Source organism: Hemicordylus capensis, chromosome 1 (assembly GCF_027244095.1).
Source record: "Hemicordylus capensis ecotype Gifberg chromosome 1, rHemCap1.1.pri, whole genome shotgun sequence".
Taxonomy (NCBI): Eukaryota; Metazoa; Chordata; class Lepidosauria; order Squamata; family Cordylidae; genus Hemicordylus; species Hemicordylus capensis.
This window is the reverse complement of record NC_069657.1, coordinates 235,565,753-235,578,323: the sequence shown is the minus strand read 5'-3', so window position 1 is coordinate 235,578,323 and position 12,571 is coordinate 235,565,753.

The window sequence follows — 12,571 nt, the reverse complement described above, 5'->3', positions numbered from 1 at the left end:
GTTTACTTGGCCTTTTCACATTCTGGAGTAGTTGCACCCCCAGTCTTGCAACATAGCAATGATGGGTATTCACCAACAAGAATCAGGCTTGGAAATGGGCAATTGTACATCAAACAGCTTTATCACCTGAAGGCATTCCTTTCAAGTGACACAACAATGACATCTTTTGATCCTCAGAAGAACACTGAATGTGTGATTTTGATGCAAATGGATTCCTGTCATTTATTTATTTACTGTTGTATTTGCAAGTAAAATCCTCTCGCAGTTGCAATTTGCTACTCGAAAGCAGAAAGAGAAATTAATTGTTCTTGGCCTTTTGGCTAAGATCAAGTGTAGTTGTTGAGTAGGACTGTTTACACTTCAGTTTGTATCTGTATGGACATAATTTCACAGTGGTCACTGATCACAAGTCACTACAATCTATGTTCACCAATGCTTCATTTTGACCACCGGCTGGTATTGAACACTTTATGCTGTGACTGTAAGCTAGTGGTGGTTCTTTGGATCCTTCCTGACCATGAACTTGTGCAGAACTAAGAGAATTTCGAAAGTTCCAGACCTCTGTCAAACTTTATTTATATCCAGGGGCAAAACAGTGGAGATGTTCGCTTAAACGACAGAAACAAATCAGGCTCAAACCCTTTCATTAACTTCCTATTCCACTTTTTCATTTCTGGAGCAAAAAGGAAGCATTTCAAAATATTCCTAGCTGTGGTTTGCAGCTTTCTCGCCTTGGCCCTATAGATAAGAACTCTCTCATGCCTTGAGTCTATCCACCCCCTAAAGTTAGCAATATGTCTTTGCTCATACTGATAATCAGTGTCAACTGAAACAAGGCCCTCTTCTAATCTTATCCAAGCAGTGCATTCTGTGTACAGCTCCTTCACAATTTGCATCCTATTTCCCCATTATTGCAACCATATTTGTGATACAGTACATTCTTCATCCCACTATCATTATTTCATCTTTTTTCATGTGATCTGAAGTGTGAGAAGAAGACTGACAGTATTACTATGGGTTTAAAGAATCATTACAATTCTGAGGAGGATCATCTGATCAGGTTGTCATCTGGTTCATCCTTCTGTGCTGTTTGTTGGAGCTTCTTCCAGACACAAGCATTTCTAACAAATTATCCTGTATAACAGATATGCAGCATCTCTCACTCAAATTATGGTCTTTCTCAAGCACCGAGCAAGCTGTAGCATGTCTGTTACGTATGCATAAGAAAGAATGCATGTGCTGCCTGATCCAATGCATGTTTGCTTCAAAATATGGTCACTGTGTTTAGTGCAGCTTAGTCTTAAGTGTGCATGGGGTTGAGGAAAGCAAATCCACAATGAAACAATAAAGCCATGCAGTTGTTCTAAAGATAAAAGAAACCCTCCACCTTTCCCCATCCGTTGATACTACCTAGAGTCACCAGTCAATCTAGTTTGGGGCATTTTCTTCTTCTAGGGTGCTAATACTACAGCCTCATTTCAAGGAACATGAAACCAGAGACCCCTTCTCCTCCAGTTTTGCTAACCACAGTCATAACCCAAAATGGACCCGTGGTTTCTCTCCCCAAACTCCATTCTATACCTTTGGCTTTCTTAAACTTTCACGGCCTCCACCTCTGGTTTGGCGGTGCCAGCGTTACGCCTGAATGCTGGCACTGATGTTATTCTTCTCCCAAGCAAGAGTTAAGAGAGGAAGCTCCTCCCTCATTCTGGCTGCTATTGGCTGTGCGGGCTGTCCTTCATGAAAGAAGGAAGCCTGCACAGCCAGCTCTCTCGCCTCTTTGCAGTCCGGACTTGGATGCTGTGTGCTCTCTGGCCCAGGGCTGGAGTCCAGAGCAGAACCTGGTGGTATCTGCAGTTTTTGTGGGTCTGAGGATAGAACCCAGCAGTTTTTGGCAGGACTGAGGGGTGGAACCCAGCACATAAAGCTGTCTGTGCACAGCTGGACAAAATGTCTGAGGGAAAAGTATAGAAAAGTATATAAAAAACAAAAAATGCAGTTTGTTCTTATTAGCTGACTTTCCTTATGGAAAGTAAACTTATGAGATCACCCAGGTCTCTGTGTGTGTGGTGTGTGTGTCTCCCTCTATCAGCTACGCAATGACTGGACCAATTTGAACCAAACTGGGTACAGTTGAAGGGACACATAGGGACATCTCAATGGCGTAGTTTGTGACGATGTAATCCACACCAATTCTAGATGGTGGAAGCCTGAACATTTGAGGTGCAAGTGGGCTAATTTGTGAAGGTGGTAATTATCAATTAAGATTATAGAGAAGGGGAAGTAGGCAGATTAGTTCTTACTAGAACTCTTTGTTTTCTTGGCATTTAGCAACCCTAGCTATGATAGCAGTTAAATACCCTTTCTGTACATCTTATGTTACCACTGTTGCCCTGTATCATTACAAAGATATGTCTGGAGGAAAATATTCTCTTATTTCCCCAAAGAGAAAATGTGAGTTTGTCAACCACAAGCTACATATGTTTTTGAACATTTATTTCCAAATTCAATTTATGAAATATGTTCAACAGCCATGTTCCCAAATCAAACTCCCCAGATATTTTTTTATAAAACTTATACTCCTGGCATATACATAACAATGACATGTGTGAGGATAAACATAACCATGTACACCGCTCTGAGCTCCTTGGAGGAAAAAGCAGGATATAATGTAATAAATAAGTAAGTAAGTTAGTTAGTTAGTTTCCAAAAAGGAGTTATCTGCTTCCTCAATATTATTTTGATGATTCATATCCTGGTTACAGAAGATTCAAGCTTTCATAAGTAAAGAATGATTAAGATTTATTTATTTTTAGTGTAAAAGCAGGAAGAAACAGAAAGACCTTGGAAGTAAGCAAATATGGCATCTTTAAAACATGACTTAAGCTCAGATAGGAATATAATAGTGTTCGCAAAGTAAATATTTGAGGTCATGTGTGTGTGGGGGGGGGGGATCCCAAGCTGACATGGCGGAAAGCATCTTTCAGTATGAGTGGGTGGAATGTTGACATCATGCCATTAATTCCACAATGAGAGGTGCATTCAGTGTCATGTGCCAGTGCCACCTCTGGTCAATGGTTACATAAGGCAAGTGAACCCTGGTGTGGTGGCTAGAATGCTGGGGTATCATTCCTTTATTTCATCACATCAGAGTGCATTTATAAGAACAAGTAACCCATTTAAAGTAACCCCAAAGAGTTAGGAACAGAGTGAAGGTTCGGAAAGGAACTTGGGCTTAAGGGTCAGATATCTGCTTAAAAGCTTAATGACTCAGCATGAAATCACACATCCAGGCATTTGATATCATACTAACCACCCTGGTGACATTTCCCCACAGTAATGTCTACAAACAATGTAATTAGGGCTGAACATTTTAATTAGTTGATCATTGATTAAAGCTTTAATAGCAGATTGCTTTTGTTATAATGTTCTCATATTTAAAATAAAAATGGATATATATGATGAGAGAGTGTTTCAGTTTAGAATGACTTTTTAGTTTGTTTATATTTGTGAGTATGCATTGGTATGAGCTACGGTCAATGTAAAATCATACTACTTCCAGGGTATCTATATTGCTATATATCAGATGTCAAATGCAACTCCTTGGAAACAAGAACAACAGATGGATAGGGTCAAATCTAACAAAGCAAACACTTCTCTGTCTGTGACTTCACTGAATATACTAAGCTATTCACACAAGCAACCCAGCCCACACTAGGGCAGGCCAGCCTGGGTTGGGCTGCTCATGTGGAGTGCTGGAATTGGTCTCTATCCTGGCGCCTCTGTTCCGCTAGCCTGACCATCACTGCCACACCCATGGTCAGATGGTGGCATGGAGTGTGCCTGCCTCCCCCCAAAAATTCTTCCTCCCCAGCGGCCACAAGGTGCTCGGCTGAGGAGGGAGGAGAATAGCTCTCAGCCTGCTGCGTCCGTGCTCCAGCCGCCCCGCCTCCTTCCGTTCCCGTGGAGTGAGCGAGCAAGCAGCTGCTAGGCTGTGCTTTCGTCTTCTCCCACCCGCTCACCTGCTCAAAGAGCCAGTGCAAGCGAGGCCGGCTCGAGGCGCTGAGAGGTGGCGGGAGAGAGACTCTGCAGCTGCAGCACAGAGCAGTAGAACACGGAGGAGGAGAGAGAGGACTAATCTCTAGTCCTCCCCTTCAGCTGGACAATCAATATCTTACTAGAAGGAAATTCAGACACAACTTCATGGGAGACAGTGGGAGGAAAGAAGAAAAATATTGGAAAAGAGAGTTCAGAAAACAAAGAGAAGCGAGGGGACAGAGAAATGAGCTGTGGACAGGGAAGTTCCAGCAGACGAGGACGAGGGGGCAGCCGTGGTCAAGAGTTTAGAGTAGAGGAGAATGGTAACAGTGCCCATTGGCTTATTAAAAATGTTGAGCAGTTATGTTTGCAGTCTTGCTCATTTTGTTTTCAAAAGTGAACCATTAACCGGCTCCTGGCACCAGGCTGCTGCTAGCAAAGCAAAGCAGAGAGGCTAGGAGGCTCTGCAAGAGAGAGAGAGAGAGAGAGAGAGACTGTATGTACATAGGCATAGCTGATGCTCTGCAAAGGGGATCGGCGGGCAGCCTTGGCTCTTTGGCTTTTGCCAAATAACCTGACACACACACCCCACACACTCTTGTGATTTCACCTCCCAAATTTTAGGATGGCTATGGGCCTAATTGCCACCAAGTTAAACAGCTTCCCTCCGGCCTGCTGCCATTTCTGGAAGTGAGCTGGAGCGAAGGTGCAGCTGCGCAGAGCATGGCGACTGCTGTAATGGGAGCAGTTGCTGTGCTCATGGCGCTAGGCACTCTGGGATGCAGTAGGGGGAATTCCTCCTGCTCCCAGCTCTTGCCTTTGCTGCACTGCCACTCATGTGGGTGTGCGGTGTGGCGGAGGGAAGCATGGCTGCTGCTCATCTGCTGGAAAGGCAGGCGAACTCCTTCCTTCCCCGCAGCCCTTGGGAGCAGCGGCCAATGGTCATGTGTACAACCTCACGATATAAGTTCTCAATTTAAAAGGCTTTGAATCTGTTCATACAACTGAAAACTGAGTAGGACGAGTGTCCTCCTTAGCTTTGGGAGCTGTGCAAGCTCTCAATTTTTTGTGGCGTGGGAGTAAACATCTAGCTTGGAGGAGAGAAGTGACTTTGTGGGACACAGGAGCTGGGTAGGGCAGCTTTTCCTTGGTCAAGTCTGGGTATGAAAGCTGGGTAGGACAGTGCTGTCCTAGGCTGCTCCTGTCTCCCATACAATACCTTCTCCCTCCTCCTACTTAGTTGTTTACTCCCGCACAATCAAATCTGGGTATGACACTTGTCCTACCCAGTTTTCGGTTGTGTGAACAGCCTCTTCCAGCTTGAATAGTAACATACAGAATAGAATGTGAAAGCCTAAATGTTAATGACGCACAGAGTTTTTCACCTGTCTTTCCCACAACAAACAACTCCTTGAAGTTCCACTGAAAGTTACAGGTTTCATAGATGAGGGAAAAGGTTAGGGTTAATGCTATTAGGACAAAAGATAAGCTGTCAGGCAGTTGGAAGCCAAAGCATTTTATCTAGAAGAACAGGCCTAGCCACGCTTCCATCTTGATAAGCATTAGATTGGAAAATTTTGCTTCTTTGTAGACTCATGGGAGAGTGAGGTTGTGGCAAACCACTGAAGGGAAGGTTGCATCAGGGTCTTTACGCCACTATTGCTTTCCTAGTAGGCTTGATAAGACCAGGAAACAACCAGAGACATGTTGCTAAGTGTGCATACTCTCTCTCTCTCTCTCACACACACACGCACACACACACACACTCACTATCTCTCTCTCAAAGTTTCTATGTGCAGCATCTCACAAAGAGCATATTGGGGAAAGGATAGCAATAGTCTCAATAACAGGCTGAACACAAATTAGCAAAGGTGGTGAGATAAACATATTAGGTTTTTATAGGAACAGATTCTAGGTTGCACTCTTGATATAGAATAAGAGCTTGACATGCAGAGAGTTCCATCATTCTTTTTCATCTGCTGAGAGGAGCAGATTGGAAGGAGTTGGAAATTGGAGAGCATGTATTTCAAGGAGAGATATAATTCCTATCCTTATGTTTTAGAAGGCCCACAAGAGAGTGGCATATTTGTGCCAACACAATACCCCTGTGTGATTCTTCCAGATGCCTTATAATGCATCAATAAAATAGGGAATGGAATTATTTCTATGGAAAAATTGATGGTTTATTTGACATGGGACTGTTCCACCTAGGCATACATCTATAAGGTCAACCACAGAATGATCACAAGAATTTACTAAGGCGCTGCAAAAGTTTCATGTTGTTCAATTTTCACAGCATTTCAGGGGCTTTGCAACTAACTCCTTACCTTCTACTTTTCCATACATTTCCCCACACCTGTTCTACACCATTGTTTCCCTAATTTAGTTATTTTGATGATCCTGATATGTAAGCATCACAAATGGGACCGGACTGACTAGCAAATGAGTGCTGATTTCTTGATTCTTACTCATGGTCTCCATTCCTCCCCTTAAATCTTTGCAGTCTAATGAGCAGGAGTTCAAATGATGCTTCAAGAACAATTCTGAAGATCCTGGCATTCAAAGGCCGTTCCAGTGGATGGTGAAAGTGGAAATTTGGTGGCCCAACAAGTGTTACTATCCTCCTCCCTTTGTGAAGAACAGAGGCAACATGGGAAATTTCTCCATCTGTATGTCTCACATCTCTGCACCTTTCCTAGCAGAAGGCAGCCCACTGAAGATGCCTTAATCAGGAATGCTCCCAACCCTGGAGGTGGTACCAAACACATTCTCCCTCCAGTGCCATTTAAAATCACTATGATTTTAAATAAAAACAATTAAAATTAAAATGTCTTTTAAGACATTTGAAATCATTATGATGTGCAAGTATGAATCTAATTAAAATAGTTGTCCACCTTTCAAACTCTTTGATGGAAGAGATATTTGTGGAACCCATCAGTGACATGAAAAATGCTCTGTAACAAACCCTTTCATGTGAGAAGTTTATTTTATTGGTAAAATATTAAATAGTATACAGAATTAAAAACTGCACGTACACATTTGAGAAATAAGTCTTGGACAAATGTTATGCTTGTTCCTGAGATTCCCTACATTTAATTCCAGTAGCTGTGCACAGTACAAACGTTCATAATATAATCATTTTCACAAAGTATTACAAAGTTTCTGCAGCTTTATCTTGTTTATATACATACTCAGACTCATTCACTCATGCATTTTCAGCACTCAGATCCATAGACAGTGCACACATACATGTATTGAACCATTTGTATGCATGTAAGGAAAGAAAAAAAACATATGCCCCATTTCAGTGACTGAACTATATAGCAGTTGTATACAGATCTTTGATAGCAACAATGGCATCACATAATCTAGTGAGTTCAATTTAATTCCAGTGTTGTTACCTCAGAATACTCCCAGAAGTAGTTCTCAGCTATGGGTTTTCAGGGTTTGCAAGGACACACAAAGGATATGTTCCTCATACCTAGATGGTAACTTTTCCCCCATTCTCATGGGGGGAATGAGGGGATAAAAGCAGCTGGTTGGTCATTTTCCCAGTTACAGGAGTAGAATGAAAAACTTTTGTAGCCAAAACACCATCAGACCCCTTTTCTAGCAAGATGGAAGAGGAAGGGTTGGTTGGTGACCATAAAGGACAACTCCAAAAAAACATTTCCAACAACCTGGACAACTGTCTCATCTGTCCAATAAACAGCCCAATTTCGAAGTCATCCAGTGTTTGCCACTGTTGTAAAGACTTGATATGATCCAAAGCCCTTTCAAATTGCGTAGAAGTCCCTCTAAAAATTTTTATCCACCGTTGGCTCTAATGTTTGTTCTAAGAATTACTTGCTCAAAACTAAAACTGCATTAACACTCGTAGCTAGGAGAGAAAGCATTTTGTCATAATAATCACTTAATTTTGCTCACCAAAGACTAGACAGACTAGAAATCCATGGAGTACCACCATCGTCCACATATAAACATCCAAACCTGGCTTATTCTGTCTCCCCACCTCCAAACCCTTCTAACTCTTTTGCCAAAGAAAAACAAATTTGGCAGGTCTGTGTCTTGAAGCTTTCTGCCACAAGGACAGCAGCAAACATCCTTTAAAAACAAAACAGAAAACCAAAGGAAGCTGAGGCCTGGTTCACACATTTCCTTTTTGTTCATATGGGTAATGTAATGTGTGAAATGGGTGGGTTTTTCCCTCCTGCTGTACCAGAGATTGCGGCAAGCTCTGTGTTTTCAACTAGTCCACCTGTAACCCCAATTCTGTAATCCAAATTCTGTAGTACAAATCCCCAAATCTGAAATTCTGTACCATATGTCATATGACGCATGTATCAAGTGCCAGAGGAAACAGGAAGGCTTGTTATCTTGCATATACTGATGCAGAATGGCTCATACTTCAGAATAGGTGTACGACAAAGGTCAAGCGCCTCTGGCAAGCAGGAAACAACTCTCCCTGGAGTTTTTATTTGCACTGCGGTTTGGAAAAGGTGTCCTCCAAATGGTGGGAGATATTCTGACTATTTTTTATTTCTCTAAACCCAACACAAATGAGAGAAGACTAAGCCTCTCTATCAAGTCCTCAGCATTAGGGCTGTGCAAAGATTTGGCTCTAGGAGTGTTGAAGAGGAATCTTTTGCACCTTGCCCCTGCAGAGGCAGCTCCCTAACGTGCCCTTGCTTCCCTCCAAGCAGACAGGTCTGTGTATAGCACTGAAGAGGGCTTTTAAAGGGATGCAAAGCTGATGGAAGTCCCAGTTACACCATAGAAGGTGCATGGGAAGGCACATAGGGAATGCTGTGGAAAGTAGGCCTTCCAAGCACTGTATGTGAAGAATCACATTTCACCGTGTTCCTTACATGCCTTCCAATACATCACTGGGGTTTTCTGGGGTTTCCTGTCCCTTTACAGGCCATCCCCAGTATTGTGGATGGACCACTCGGTATGGAGGTAACTTGGAGAATGCTTCTACATGGGGCTAGGGGTGAGGTGCAAGTGATTTGGCTTCAATGCTTTGCACAGAAGCCTGTATCAGAAGACTTTGAGAGGGTGAGGAGTTGGTGACCACCACAAATAATAGTCAGCAAACCCTCCTCCAAAAGTAATCTGACTCAAATGAAAACCTCCGTAAAACACATATTTTGACTAGAAGTTGAGCAAAATTATTCAACTTGCTCCAAATAATATGAATATCTAGTGTGAGACTCCTATTCTGAACATGCTTTGCTTTTTTAAATAAAAAAAAGGAGTTTTTTTCTTTTTTGGCAAGTGCTTAAAATAAAAGACCAGTTTTTCTAATCTTTCACAACAAAACATACAAACAAAACAAACCGAACAAACAAGAGTGGCTTCCATGCTCAGTAACAGCTTTTCAAATAAATTTCACAAGGATTTTTATTTGGTACCTAAATACATATTTACAGCACAGCGGCTTCCACCTATTGGGAGATGGGCATTAAAATAACTAGATATATAAATAAAGTATGATATATAAAATAAGCCCCATCACAACTGATAAGGCAATGAGAATTCAAAATAAGCTATCCTGGTAAGAGAATGTCTGCCCTGCACTTCTCCTCACAGACAAATTTTCCACTGGCATATATGTCTATGCTGGGAACTTGAAGTCTGATTCAAAGTTTTTCCATTTAAAAAAACATTTTAAGTGGGCTGCTGCGAACTTTGGATCAGGCCCACTGCTGGAGGGAGGATTTATTATTCATGGTTATTAATGTTAAGTGCTTTACCCAAGTGAAAGAAACTTGCAGTCATATCAAGGAAGGAACAAAATTGCCTGGCTTCATGAGCTGCATGGAGCAAAGGCACACTTGTGGAGAACAGTACTAATAACGAATGAAGCATGTACAAGAGCCATTGGCTGCATCCCCCCCACCCCTCAAGAAATGGTAGTTCTCTCCAGCTAGTCAATATTCAACAGCACACGCCATTGTCTATCAGCAGAGCAAAGTGAGATGACCAGGGCAAGAGGAATGTTGGTGCCCTCTGAACCACTGTACCACATTTAGTTCAGAACAAAAGCTTACGTGAAAACATGGGCATTCCAATTATGTTCCGGGGAACTCTGCAAGAGATAAGAACCCTTGGAAGATCGTTTGCCCAGCACTACTGACCTTCTCCTGCACCATGCAACTATATGTTTGGGGTGTGCTCTGCCACTCTCTTGGTCACACTCTCTTGGTCACACTCTGTTCAAGTGAGGCAATTGCATGGCCAACAGGTCTGGCCAGTGGCCCATAGGAACGGTGTGTGCACCTTAAAGCATGCCTCAGACTCCTCTGCAATGCACAAGGGTTCTATGGGAGGTGTTCAGCAGCAAGAAGTGCAGCAAGTTGAAGTGGAAAGATAGAACGTTTTGAAACCACTGCGTTAAAACATTAACCTTTACTTTCTCTGCTCATCAGTTTGCTTCACAATTTGTTCAAAGAATATTTAATGCACTATAAGACATTCAGGAGAAGTATTGCACATGAATGGAACAATGGCCCAATCAGTCTGAGGGCTCTCTCTCTTTCAAACTATACAATACGAATAATGGTTCCAAGCTTGCTAGAAGCATGAACTAAATCAAAGTCCAAGAATGAAGCATCAAGAGCAAATTTGGGGGGCTGACACCCTACCCAGGAATTGAAGAGTAGCAAAACTTCTTTTAAAGCGTATTTTTCCATCAGGAAAAAGTGACAACTTTTAAAATTTTATCTTTCTAAACAGTTGCATTACAAGTTTCAAATCTGTTGTAAAAAGATATACATTTTAAGGGGGGAAAAAATACAACCAGAAAATAAAACCAACATAAAGGAAGGCAAATATACAGTATTACAATTCCATAGCTCTGTCATCTCTTTAAGTACCCTAGGTCTGAAAGTGTTACAAAGATTATTTACCTTTATATATATCTATATATATAATTATATCCTTTTATCAGATCAACTGCTTTCCCCCTCTTTTTTTCTGTTTTTTTAAATACAAAACTACACTCGAGTACAAAAATATGTAAACAGACTGTACAGACAACACATAAAATTAAAAATAAGATAGCTCAAAGCTACCAGATACAAGACTTAAACCAGTCTTTAAACAGAAGAGGACTGGAAGAACTGGACACAAAGATAATCAAAATAAAATCTTACCAATGCAATCCTATGCATGTCTGTGCAGAAACAAGCCCCACAGTATTCAGTGTGGCTTATTCCCAGGGAACCTTGCATAGGATTGCAGTCTACGTGTGTCACAAAAAGTGAACATGTCAAGCTTTGAGAGAGCTTGGCAATAGGTCAAATCTCTGATTACAGTTTCAAAATTTGAATTATTATAAAAATAACCAAAATCCTTCCCTTGTTACAGTCATCCTCAGATATTAACAACTATTTCTACTGTGCAATGCAGAATGAAAACAAAATTTGAAACATGAAGGGCAGAGTTCAGTACTTTCAAGTCCCACCAATTTCAATGGGGAAGTGAAGCATGTGCCTAAATATCTCTTATTGAAATTAGTTAGGCTTCATATAACTTTAATTAGATCATGCCCCAAATTTTGAAATCCACACTTTTTTTAGTGTGAATGTTTGAAATTTGCTTACAAAATTCAACATTCAAATTTCAGTATTGAGGGTTAGTTTATGGGCCTGAGAGCCAAGAGTCTCTTGAATAAGCCCAAGCAAGATGCTTGCACACAGATGATCCATGATACTTGTCAATAAGCCATGCACACAGATACTCGTCCAGTTTTTTCCCCTCCCACTGCAGCTTTTCATGCTGCACTGGTGGCTGTTCTGGAGGCACTGTGGTAGGAAGGGGAACCCTAGAAGCCCTCTGCAGGGGCTGGGACCCTTAAGATCTGAGCTGAGTTATGTGGAGAATTGGGGAGGTGGGGGTGGAAATGTGTACTACCACTTAGGTTTGGTGGGAAAATAAGATATTTGGCACCGAATCTGATTTCTTAAATTCAACATCCATTATGTTTTGGTGCATAATTTAGTTTCTTCTCTAAACTAATATACTATCCCAGGAAGCAGACAGTAAAGGATTTCATAATTTCTACCCTTCAATATTTGTCTTCTACATTATTTGAGGTAAGAGGGAAAGCCCTTCCCTCAACAAAAAGGGCTACCTTCTGCCTATGTGGAGACTCATACGTTTCTACTTTTGCAAGTGGCCTGCCCTACACATGTTCCATCTAGCTCTAAATAAAAACAATAGTCTCTCTGTAAAACTCTCAAAAAGCATTTAAGGCCAATAGACAGCATTCAAACAGTGGTTTTCAAACTTTTTGAGACCCCTTTCCCACCACTACCAATTTTTCTCCTGAAATGTGCACCTGTTAAGTGTGTTTTAATATACACTTATTTGAAACTATTTCACATCAAGAGGGGCAATTGTGAGGCTCAGCCAGCTGGCCAGTGCACCACATAAACCATGTGAACGCCATGCCACATTCCATGGTAGGAATTCAGAAGTTCCTCAGTAGAGTAACTGATGCAAAAGGGTTGCTTAAAATGTAAAACCA